Source organism: Watersipora subatra, chromosome 7 (genome assembly GCF_963576615.1).
Source record: "Watersipora subatra chromosome 7, tzWatSuba1.1, whole genome shotgun sequence".
NCBI lineage: Eukaryota > Metazoa > Bryozoa > Gymnolaemata > Cheilostomatida > Watersiporidae > Watersipora > Watersipora subatra.
Genome location: NC_088714.1, coordinates 4127400 through 4140748, shown reverse-complemented (window position 1 = coordinate 4140748; position 13349 = coordinate 4127400).

Here is a 13349-nt window from a genome sequence, read left to right as displayed (position 1 = left end):
AGAAACTAATTGGTTTCTGAGCATTCGCTTTTCTCCCAAAGAAGAATAGAAAACAATAAGAGACTAAATGTTGTTCCTTCATAAACACACTCGGTGTATCAATGTAAACCTTACCTCTTTATTATGTTAAAAGGGCCATTAATCACTCTGCTAATTTTCAAATGCTTTATCTGTTGCAGCAGTTGACATCTGATAAGTTTTAACAAAAATTGTCTTGTTTTTTCTGATGCTTTTGCAATTGCTTCAAGTTTACTTCTTGGTTTTTTATTGTATTTGTGTCTACAAGAAAGGTTTTTGTGATATTATTTATTTTTTACTTTAAAAATGTCTCAGAAAATCCATGCTGGTAGACATAGCATGTAACCCAACACCGGTAGATGTAACATGTAAACCCACACTCGTATATGTAGCATGTAAACTCACACATATAGCTGTAGCATGTACACCCACACTGGTAGATGTAACATGTAAACCCACACTTGTAGATGTAGCATGTAAACCCACACTGGCAGATGTAGCATGTAAACACACACTGGCAGATGTAGCATGTAAACCCACACTTGTAGATGTAGCATGTAAACTCACACATATAGCTGTAGCATGTAAACCCACACTGGCAGATGTAGCATGTAAACACACACTGGCAGATGTAGCATGTAAACCCACACCGGCAGATGTAGCATGTAAACCCACACAGGGAGAGGTAGCATGTAAGCCCACACTCGTAGATGTAGCATGTAAACTCACACATATAGCTGTAGCATGTAAACACACACTGGCAGATGTAGCATGTAAACCCACACTTGTAGATGTAGCATGTAAGCCCACGTTGGTAGATGTAGCATGTAAACCCACACAGGGAGATGTAGCATGTAAGCTCACGCTGTTAGGTGTAGCATGTAAGCCCACGCTGGTAGATGTAGCATATAAACACACACTGGCGCATGTAGCATGTAAACCCAACTTGATAGATGCAGCATGTACACCCACACTGGCAGATGTAGCATGTAAACCCATACAGGGAGAGGTAGCATGTAAGCCCACACTCGTAGATGTAGCATGTAAACTCACACATATAGCTGTAGCATGTAAACCCACACTGGCAAATATAGCATGTAAACACACACTGGCAGATGTAGCATGTAAACACACACTGGCAGATGTAGCATGTAAACCCACACCGGCAGATGTAGCATGTACACTCACATTGGCAGATGTAGCATGTACACCCACACTGGCAGATGTAGCATGTAAGCCCACACTGGTAGATGTAGCATGTAAACCCACACTGGCAGATGTAGCATGTAAACCCACACTTGTAGATGTAGCATGTAAACCCACATTGGTAGATGTAGCATGTAAACCCACACAGGGAGAGGTAGCATGTAAGCCCACACTCGTAGATGTAGCATGTAAACCCACACAGGTAGATGTAGCATGTAAACACACACTGACAGATGTAGCATGTAAACCCACACTGGCAGATGTAGCATGTACACCCACACTGGCAGATGTAGCATGTAAACCCACACAGGGAGAGGTAGCATGTAAGCCCACACTTGTAGATGTAGCATGTAAACTCACACATATAGCTGTAGCATGTAAACCCACACTGGCAGATATAGCATGTAAACACACACTGGCAGATGTAGCATGTAAACCCACACTTGTAGATGTAGCATGTAAACCCACACTGGTAGATGTAGCATGTAAACCCACACTGGCAGATGTAGCATGTAAACCCACACTTGTAGATGTAGCATGTAAACCCACACTGGTAGATGTAGCATGTAAACCCACACAGGGAGAGGTAGCATGTAAGCCCACACTCGTAGATGTAGCATGTAAACTCACACATATAGCTGTAGCATGTAAACACACACTGGCAGTTGTAGCATGTAAACCCAAACTTGTAGATGTAGCATGTAAGCCCACGCTGGTAGATGTAGCATGTAAACCCACACAGGGAGATGTAGCATGTAAGCCCACGCTGTTAGATGTAGCATGTAAGCCCACGCTGGTAGATGTAGCATATAAACACACACTGGCGCATGTAGCATGTAAACCCAACTTGATAGATGTAGCATGTAAAATGTGTAAGCACATTTAGCAGAACCCTTGCCCATGCAACAAGTATGTGGTTAAAAAAATGTTAATATCCTTGAAAGGACTGTAGAGTCTTCAACATGGCTATAACAATACCTTTCACGTTTTAGTGATTATTGTTATCTAGTTTTTTTATTACTACCATTGCTATCCACTTCATGGCTTTTTAACTGTTTAATGTTTTACTTTCTTTTGTGTATTTTTATAGTAATATTAGTGATTATTTGTCATTTGTTATGCAGATACAAAGATTATGATATTCTGTTTAAAAAATATGAAAGTTTATAACTGAAAGTTTGGTTACATTTTGAACTTCTCAATGGTTAGAATATTTTGCAGTGAATCATCGAAAGGGCGGTTTAGCATTTTTAATCTCTAGGGCCTGTTTACATGAGGGTGTGTTAGCATTTTTCAATTAAAGTTTTAAGGATGGTTAGTATATTATATATGTACACAGTTTTTATATTTTAGGACACAACAGCATAATATATACATCATTCGAAACCAACAACACAAAAACAAAGAGCTGGAAATTTAATTGACTTGCGGCTCGAATCGTAGAAAAAAACTTGAATACAAAAAATTGCAAGCGTGAACCTCAAACCACTATTTTTAAAACAAGACTTTCAGGAAGTTAATATAATCGAATATTAAATGAAAAAAGAGCAAAAAATTTCAGAATACTTTTTGTCCATAATGACAAGGCAAAAAAGTCAGTTGATAATTCAGAGGAGTCACTCGCATCAAAGACAAGAGATGACATTTCATAACCTCTAGCTAAATAGCCCATAATCAGACTAGTAATGTTTAGTTTAATAAAGCTGTTACTTTCGTCTGTAGCTGTAGCTGAGCTGATTCTGAACTCAAAGGCTTGGGAATCCCGTTATATATAAATTTATATAGTTATATGCAGCTGAGCTCTGTTATTCCTTGAACCTTTTCAGCCACTCTTATTTTATTGTCATCATTCTATGAGTTATATCAGTTTAATAAATTAAAATAAAAAAGATTATATAAGAAGCAAGAGTAGTGCCCAAAGTAGTATCAAACTGATTTGGCTGGTTTCTATAGAAACTAATAATACTTCTACACTCTAAATTGAGTGTGCTGCTTAGTCAAGCGAGGCTAATCTATAACTACAAAGATCTTACGTAAATAATAATGCGATTGATGTAAAATTAAGATTAGTAATGCTTGTACGTACACGCGCACCAAACGCTGAGTATTGGCATAGACTTATAAACTGATTTAATGATGTCAGAAGAAATCTAAAAGCATGCGTAATGATAGCGTATAATCACACTAACTCTAATAAAAATGCATTGCGTTGACAAACTTCCTTATAAAATATATATATATACACAATAGAGCATAGCTTTGTGTACTGAAATGGCTATGTTTAATTGGCTAAATGAATTGACTCGGTGTTTGAATCAGAGTATGGGTGAAAAATAGAGCTACATTGTACATTCAGTTTATATGTATCAGCCTAATAAATATTACAAAGAATTTCTGCATGAAAGTTACTGCCAAAAGTTGTTAGCCTTACTATAGAAGGATGTATGAGTGTGTATATACATAAAGATAGAGTTTAGATCAATTTCTGTCCAGAGCATTCTATTTCCTTACCTGGTAAGATAGAAAGAGTTAGTTGATAATTCAAAGGATTCACTCTTATCAAAGATTAGAGATGACATTTCACAACCTCTAACTAGATAACCCATAATTAAACTAGTAATGTTTAGTTAACTAAAACTATCACTGTGTTTTGTAACTGTCGCTGATCAGACTTGATTCTGAACTCAAATCCCGTTATATATAGTTTAGATATATGCAGCTGAGCTCTGTTATTCCTTGTACCTTTTTAGCTACTCTTATCTTATTGTCATTATTCTATGAGTTATATCAGTTGAATAAATTAAAATAAAAAAGATTATATAAGAAGCAAGAGTAGTGCCCAAAGTAGTATCAAAGTCTTTTGGTTGGTTTCTATAGAAACTAATAATACTTCTACACTCTAAATTGAATGTGCTGCTTAGTCAAGCAAGGCTAATCTACTAGCTTCATAGATCTGACGTTGATAATAATGACTTTGGAGTAAAATTAAGATTAGTAATGCTTGTACGTACTCACGCACCAAATGCAAAGTATTGGCATAGACTTACAAAAACTTATATACTGTAATGATGTCAGAAGAAATCTAACACATGATGAAAATGTATTGTGTTGACTAGCTTCCTTATAAAATATATATGTACACAGCATAGCTTTGTGTACTTAAATGGCTATATTTAATTGGCTAAATGAATTGACTCAGGGTTTGAATCAGAGCATGGGTGAAAAATAGAGCTACATTCAGTTTATATGTATCAACCTTTTAAATATTACAATGATCTTCTGCATGAAAGTTACTACAAAAAATGGTTAGCCTTGCTATAGAAGGATGTATGAGTATATATACATGTATCTATATTATAGTCAGGATTGCTATCACAGTCATAATGCACAATAATAATAAGTTACATTTAGTATTTACATGGTGTCAGATGTAGCTCATTCTGTTAGCCCATTATACTCAAACACTTGTACTTTTTAGTTTGAGTAAAACTTCTTTTCTCTTTCAATAAAAATTATGGTTACATCAACCTAAGGCTTCAGGATTTTTGAAAATTTAAATCAATAACAGAGAGAATTTAAGCCTATTAATTTATGTTGCATTTTAATGTACAAATTATTGTTAAGGATGGTGCAACAAACGTTTTATATCTTCGTATCTCTAAATCCTGTTAAGAATATTTACAACTGACACGTGTAACCAGAGTTGGTAATATCTGCGCAAGTGATAGGGTCAAGGTAGCCAATGTTTTTACAGCTACAAACAACTATATAATGTAATAGCCTCAGCTATGCTGTGAATAAGGTGCAATCTAAAATCTCATGTCAAGCCAATTACATAACAAGCTCACAACAGCGTCTGGGAGTCCTGAATTGGGAGTGCTGACTAAAATCATAGAGATTCACAGACTTCATTATTACACAGTAAAATATATTTTAGTTACAAATTTGAATATTGTTAATATATGAAAGATGCTGACAGAAATAACGAAAAGAAAATGAAACAGCCAAAGGACCATTTTTAAAGGTTTACTTGCAACAAAATTCCCATTACAATTATTTTGGTATGAAAAGGTTCACCATATCTTACTCTGCTGTGTTGTGGGTGCAAAATATGCGGAAATGTGATTACAAACTCTTAAAAGCTCAAAAGCGAACAGCCATCACAAAAATGCCGTAGTGTGGAATCTCTTTATTTTGATGACGCTCTCAAACATTTTGGTAATTGTTTTGACATGCGGTGTTATCACGTAAAATAAAAGGCCAATAGAAGGCTCAATATAAAATGTCTCATAGTACTAGTTTGTGACAAACACTTCGGGTTCTACAGAGAAGCCCGTATCAAATATAGATGCTCGCTGCTTTACAGTTTTGTTTCGGCTTGGTCTAATCATCTAGCCGTAATCTGATCATGTGACCCCATACTTCTTGCCAAACAGCGCGAACATTTTCTGCAGCATTTTTCGACTATCACAGATGCCCAACAAGCTCTTCACGTTGATCACAGGATGATATGCACTCCTTCAAGCTAAGATTAAAACGGTAAACAAATTTTTACGGTAGGTTTTAAGATATCAGTGCTCAAAGTAACAACATTACGATGATGATGAAATAGACACATAATGACAATAAACATGGTTTTAATAAGTGTGTTAAGTATGTTTGTGAAAATATTTTGACGAATTAGGATGCATGGAAGTGTAAACAAAAGCCATCATATTGTATTCATCCACGGCCCATTTGAGCCGTTTTGGAAAGAGATTCTAATCTACGGCAGTTTCATGATGGCGGCAATTAACTGTTCGTTTTTTAGCTTTTAAGAGCTTGTAATCATATTTCCCCAAATTATGTACCTACAACACAGCAGAGTAAGACATGGTGAATCTTTTGATACCAAATAACTGTCATGTGAATTTTGTTGCAAGTAAACCTTTAACTAATATCACAACACTCACATCATTGTAAGCAGGTATTAAGAAGGACAGGAAGTAGCCTTGGCGCCCATAGAAGTAGCCTTGGTGCCCTGTATAGTAACTTCATGCTTAGATACAGTCAATGATACCTAATGTTTGATAGCTATAATGTGAATTTTGTTGCAAGTCAACCTTTAAATACTCATGCCTATGGCTATAATCTATCATATAGAAAATACAAGCATCAACCTTACATGTTTTACTAGCTGAGCTGAATGATCTAACAAAATACAAACAGAAAATGCTGATAGCAATTTCACTCTAGATATCAATAGTGTTGGTTCAAGTAAAGAGTTTTAGACTTTAAATATTTAAAGTAATGGAAAAAGTTTTGAGGAAGCCTTGCATCCCACTATTTGAATCATCAAGAAAAGTTGCTTCCTTGCCAAGATGATTTTCTCAGTAGTCCAAAAATAATTATTAATTCTGATTTATCACCTGAAGTTGGTAGTATGGTACCTCATGTCTGTGATAACAAAATTTTATACCTTTTTAAGTGTGAGTTTACAGAAAGATTTTTATTGGCAGATGTCCTTCCTGTCATCAACCAGCATGCACATTAAAAATAAATTTTTTTTAAAGTGAGTCCAACTGACGCGTGTAGCAGATGTTTGATCTAGATCACCATGCCAAGCGCTGCATTAACTACACCTAGCCGTTTGTTGGTGAATCACTTACAGACTGTAGGATGTAGACACTGCACTTGTATAAGACCTGATATTTATCAGAGAAGTCTATTGCAATTTTTGCAATTGCAATTTATCTTTATTAATTAAATTTTATTTTATAACAACTTTGTTTATAAGTATGGCACAGAATGGCAGCAAATACTATTCTAATATATTGCCAGTTTAATTAAATTTTTTTGATTGAAACAGTCTTACATCTCCTTAGATAACATTTGAAGATGTTTTTGGATATAAAATCTATCTTGAGATTTGTTAAGCTGTAGAAGAGCAGATACAGACAAATAGTATGAAAATAAGAAATCATTTAAAATCTGTTTAATATAAAACAAGTTTTTGGACACTAACCAGCGCATTGCTAAAAAGATAAGAAAAGATAATTATTGGCAGCAGATTGCTGACACTCCACTTTCAGTAAACTCTTAGCTAGCTATAGATATTTATTTGTTTGATCATTTGCTGGCAGCTATTTAAAAAGGCTTATTAAAATAACTATTTTTCAAGATGGTAGAATGGAACCAAATGAATAAGATAAGCTTCATAAAAAGTTTGTCATTATGATGCTCAACACAGCTTTATTAATCAACCCCCAGACACGCCCAGACACGCCCAGACACGCCCAATTACAAACAAATAAACGTGACATGAAATCAGCCAATCATTTAAAAATTTAATCTAAATTGATTCAATTGATAGCCTAAGTTTTCTCAATCGAGGAAGGGTAACCTTTGTCACTTTCATAGATGGTACATGTAGATGCTATTTAAATTATGACTATTTATTTCTATCTATAAGCTTTGCTGTATTAGAGTTCTGTTCATGACAATTTACTCATTGTAAGGAAATAAATTTATCTATTTATTCGAAAACAGAACTACTGTTGTTACATAGATGTGTGTTCATACATAGGAGTTATCTGATATGAATATGAAAGGGGCATGAGAATTAATCATTCATCATTTGTTATTAAAAACCTACTAATGGTATCAAGCTGCAATTTTCAACAGTGTATATTACTAATAATAGATATAAGATAAACACAGTTTAACCTGATAATTTGTTGTATTTACAGCTGATACACTCATATCAATTACAAATATGGTTAAAAGCTTGTTACAAGTTGGTAGCAAGTTGTGGCATTAACTTAAAAATAAAAGCTGAATTGAATCCAAAGTGAAATTAATGCATTTGCTTTTGGATATAAAAAAACAAGATTTAAAATTTAATTTCAATGAGTGAGCCTTGTAAAAAATCAAAGTATACATTTTAGTGTCAGACCTAAACTAAGACTTATACAAATAGAGTAATAATTGCAATAATGTACAGTAAGTGGTGTATTCCGCCAGTACTTACAATGATATGAAATAGAGAATCACGTGACATGTTTCTAAAGTAATATGAATTTTACCTAAAAATAACCTAAAATATGCTTTTATCTGCAGCGGTTAATTTTTGTATGGGTAAATTTTTACCATAATTGAAAATTATGTACTGAAAGAGAACACGCAAGGAACACTTTCCTTGTATAGCTGAATTATGAAATTTTTATAGTTTAAAAAGACGTGCTATGCGTTAACTGCGTAAGTTGTGTGAGTTGATTTACATAATTGTAAGTATGATAGCTTTCCTACGTGATGGTAATGTCATGTGGTAACTGGTAATGTGTTTCGGCGGTATATAATTAAGCTTGACATACATGTAGAGAAAATGAAACAAGCTGTACACACGGCTTCTATAGATAATCCTGGCTATGAAATTTATTTGTTATGTGGATATGATGAATTGCTTTAATCTTACTCAGACACCTTTGGTGTATGGATGTACTTGTATTAAAGTACAATGTACAACTTCAATGTTGTACTAAACTTTGTGTTCATTCACATTTATTAGCTGCGTACAAAATATGACTCAGGAACTGCTCATCCTTTCAACGTGTTTTTAAATTATAACTAACAGTCATCATCGGTGAAGTTGCTGACAAAGGCTTGTATGAAGTGAGTACATCAGGTGAGGTACTGGATTATGTTTCTACTTTTTTTATTGATGCCAAAATTAAAGAATATTTAGTGATGATCTCAAGAACTTACTAAACTCTGTGTTGATCTTACAGTCAGGATCATGTAAAGAATATGACTCAGTTACGACTATCTATTTCAATAGATTTTTTTATGTCTGCAAGTTCCCTAAATTCTCAAAAAAACAGAATTGGAGACACCACACAGTTTTAAAGCATTTTATCTGAAGAGTGAAGGCAAACTGCATGAAGTGTGTTAGTAGTTTTGAAGCATACAAATGACTCATTTGATGGAACTGTACACAGTTCTTTCTCATTAATTTGATAACTACATGTACATGTAGTTATCAAAACTTGCTTCTCGTATATATATTTTATAAATTTTGTTTTATGTAAAGAATATGCATGTAGTTATAGATTTACACATTTAAGAGAGGACAACAGTGTTCATCATCTGCAATAAAAACAAGCAGTGTAGGGGCAGCCTTGCAAGATAAATTATTATGGGAGTAAACGAACTAATGTGGGGCTTACCATCCATAAGGATGTGTGATCTTGATACTAAATATTGCCTCTTTTCTATTTAGCAGTAGTTATTTGCTCTTATCTACAAGATGGCACAACTCTCATCGAAAACAGTAAGTAACTGTTATATATTAGCTCTTATTAGTATATCATTATTAATTTTTAGCATTGATCCTATTTGAATGATAATAATGATAATGTTCTTTAAGATAAAGAAAATACTATTATTGGTTAGACTTCTTATCGCAAAATCTTAATTTATAATTTTGCAAGTCTGTTTTTAATCAACCTCTTTTTACCTTGAAGTTATTTTCATCTTCAACGATTTTGTTCTCACTCCTATTATTTCTTTATAGCTATTATTTGATAGAGCCACCTAAACACAGAGGCTATGCTGTGTGCATCGAAGCTAGAGAGAAGTAGATTGATGATAGGCCAAATAAATGAGAAACGCTGTTTGCCATCTGTATGCGGTTTTGATTAGCTATCTTGGGCGTAAAAAGCCTTTTTATTTTCTCATTCTTTTTGCTGATGTAAATTGGTTATTTTGCATTCAGAGCCAACTTTGTCATTTTCTACTTGATATCTTTATTACTGCTAAATGCTTTATACATTAATTAAAAGCAAATAATGTAAAACTAATAATTTTTAACTGAAATAATAATCATTGATAGCAGTCGTAAACTGATTACATACAGGTAGCAGCCAACAGATGGAGTAGATCATGGAAGCAACTGAGTACAAAACCTTTTCTCCTTTTTCAGGTGAGGCTTTCCTTTGATTACGTTAAAGGAGCTGAGACCAAAACCATCAGATATTGAGCAAATGTGTAAAAGATTTACAACGAATTAGTGTTAATGACCAGCCAGCTGGTAATATAAACAATTTTGAGCAAATAATAAGGACATTTTTGACAATATTCAAACCTATGAAGATCAGGGCACCAGTAGTGAATGCTTTGTTTACATAGAGAAGCTCAAGTTGGTTGCTGATCTAAAGGGGGCTTCTAACTTGCCTACGTTTCTACCTCTCCTTCTCACTGGTGCTGAATTATTGGTATAGCAATACCTCAGTTTTCAAGTCCAGAGTGGTTGATGATAGTTTAAATAATGAGTTTATTTGAGTGTTGAAGTGAGTATTGATTTTTACCGCTCTGATATTACTGCAGGTGCTTGGTCGAGCTCATGGGTAAGACTCATTATGGTGACTCACTTATCACATGGGTAAGACCATAGAGTTATCTTTCCCTAGAGTGATAACAGTGCCTTCAACAACATGAGCATTTCCGGTGCCGACAAGGAGCGTTTAGGCCACGCCCCTTTTTTGTGCTAGTCAATTGTAGTGATTGACTAGATGACTAACATCAGCCATGAGAATGGTTAAACAATGATCATGAATTTCCACAGTTAAGATAGTAATTATTGCTCATATTAAAGAAATGATGATTATAGTTTATTACTCTAATATATGCTTATTATTTAAAGCAATTCAATACCTGCATGACTTGCAAAGGCACTGAATAGATAGTGTTAAGTAAGTGAGTTAATGCAATCAGTTACTCATAGATAAGATAGATAGTCATACTGGGGTTTTATACTGAGCCTTTTACTGGCCTTTAATTTCATGTGATAACATCTCGTGTCAAAACAACAACCCCAATGTTTGAGTATGCCGTCGAAATAAAGAGATTCCAAACTAAGGCGTTTTTGTGATGGCTGCAATTAACGGTTCGTTTTTTAGCTTTTAAGAGCTTGTAATCCCATTTTCACATATTTTGCACCTACAACGCAGCAGAGCAAGACATGCTGAACCTTTTGATACCAAATAACTGTAATGTGAATGTTGTTGCAAGTCAACTTTTAAAGCACATAAATTATATAATTTTTTAATTATATAGTTCAATACATCAGATTCTTGGCTTTCGAATGAGCCTATATCCAATACACAAGAAATAATAGAACTATGAAAAACAAGGTGTCAAAACTATGTCCCGCAATAAGAAAACACTTGGTTGCAGTTCCCACAATGTGATGTCATAATTATTATTTAGCCTTAGGTAGTGGATCCCTTTCGCTGCCATTGAGGCTGCGCTTTTCTGTGACAATCGGTGCTGTTAAGCCCAGAGAGAGCTAATAATAAACTAGGATTCTAGATATTCAACAATGCCTGGGGATCGTGCACTGCACATTACAAACAATATCTCTGCTGGCAGATATATTGTCTGTAATGTGTCTGGACACTATGAGTATACCTGAAATATGAGAAGTTAAGACGATGCCCATTGTATCAACACTGTATCTGTTTACATGAGGCATCTACATTCAGAACTTTAATTTATATAAAAACAAACTGTATAGCCTTCGAGAATAAATTAGATATTGTCTGATTTCCTGAAGCACCAGAAATCTTTTTCAATAAAGCTATCTGAATGAAGTACAACAGAAAAACTAATATCAGTTGACTTTGTCTAGTAATAGTAGTGCTGAGAGACCTGCATTTCATCAACAAAACATTATGACTAATATGTACAACGTTCATTTTTCTGTATGCAAATAGGATGCAAAATGCCTTTCACTTTTCACCCATGAATAACATTGATTGACATCACAACCTAACAACAGAAGACCTTCTCTAGCACCTAAATAGTATTTATTATATCGTAATCTTGTTCGACTCATTAGCTTTCTTTTATTTTTCTAAATCCTTCCTTTTTTTATTTGTTATATTGCTACAATCACAATTATAATTGACAAGATAAAAATATCATTCATAATATTCTTCTTTAACTAATTGTCACTTCATTGTCTTTCTTCACTTTTGTGAAATCCTACTCCATTAATAGCTATCATTCAATAGAGTTACCTAGAGACTGAGGCTATGATTTTTGTGGGTGTGTGGTGTGTGTGTGGAAAGCATGTGGTGCCTGTGGTGTGTGTGCATGCATGTAGTTTGTGTGGTGCATGTGGTGTGTGTGCATGCGTGCATGTGGTGTGTGTGCATGCGTGCATGTGGTGTGTGTGCATGTGTGCATGTGTTGAGGCTATAGAAGGACTAATTGGTATTAAAGCAAATAGATGGATAGTAAACATCTGTTGTCTCTTTTTGGTGGTAGTGATTGGTTGCTTTATGCATGGAACAGCTCTTTCTTTGCTGTTTCTCAGTGATTGGCTGTTCAATGTTTGAAGTTGCCTTTTTTTCTGGCTCCTATGGCTAAAATTTTTGGTTATTCTATACTTGGAATTGCCCTCTTTACCATTCGTGAATAGGATTGGTTAGTCATTCTTTTTTGTTCATAGCACAAAAGTTTGAAACCAGTTGTTAAGTTGACTGTATACAACTAAACTAATCTGTACCAGTTTTATAGTTATTGGGTCATTGCTGAAACATGATTTCATTTGATTTCATTTCAGCAGACAAATTTTATTTGATTTTATAACAGCTTTAAACAAAAATTTGATATTTTATGTTTATGTGCCACAGCTTGTGGCACTGTATAGCTAACAAGAAATATAGTTGTAGTAGAACCCTGTGACCAGGGCCGTAGCGATAGGCCTCTTGGTCACCAGAGTCATAGTCGTAGAGCCTTCAAGACACCAAGGAAGGCCCAGCCACTGTTAAGGCACTCGGGCTACTGAAAAGAACCATGAAGACCGTGAAAAGAAACTGAGCGTGGAACAAAGAAAAAGGGGCAGAGCCTAAAACTGAAGTATAAAAGTATAAAAAGATGATTCGATCATTTTGGCAGAGCAGCACACCCTCCCTGCATGCTTTGAACGTCGTTTATTGCCTGTCTTGCACGTAAACTTGTATATTTATTTAGTAAATATATATGTATATATTCATTGGCATTTAAACCATAACTGTCATGAACAACTTCTATCATATTTACTAGGTAAATCAGACACGCTGATTCCGATTTTGTAATTAAAA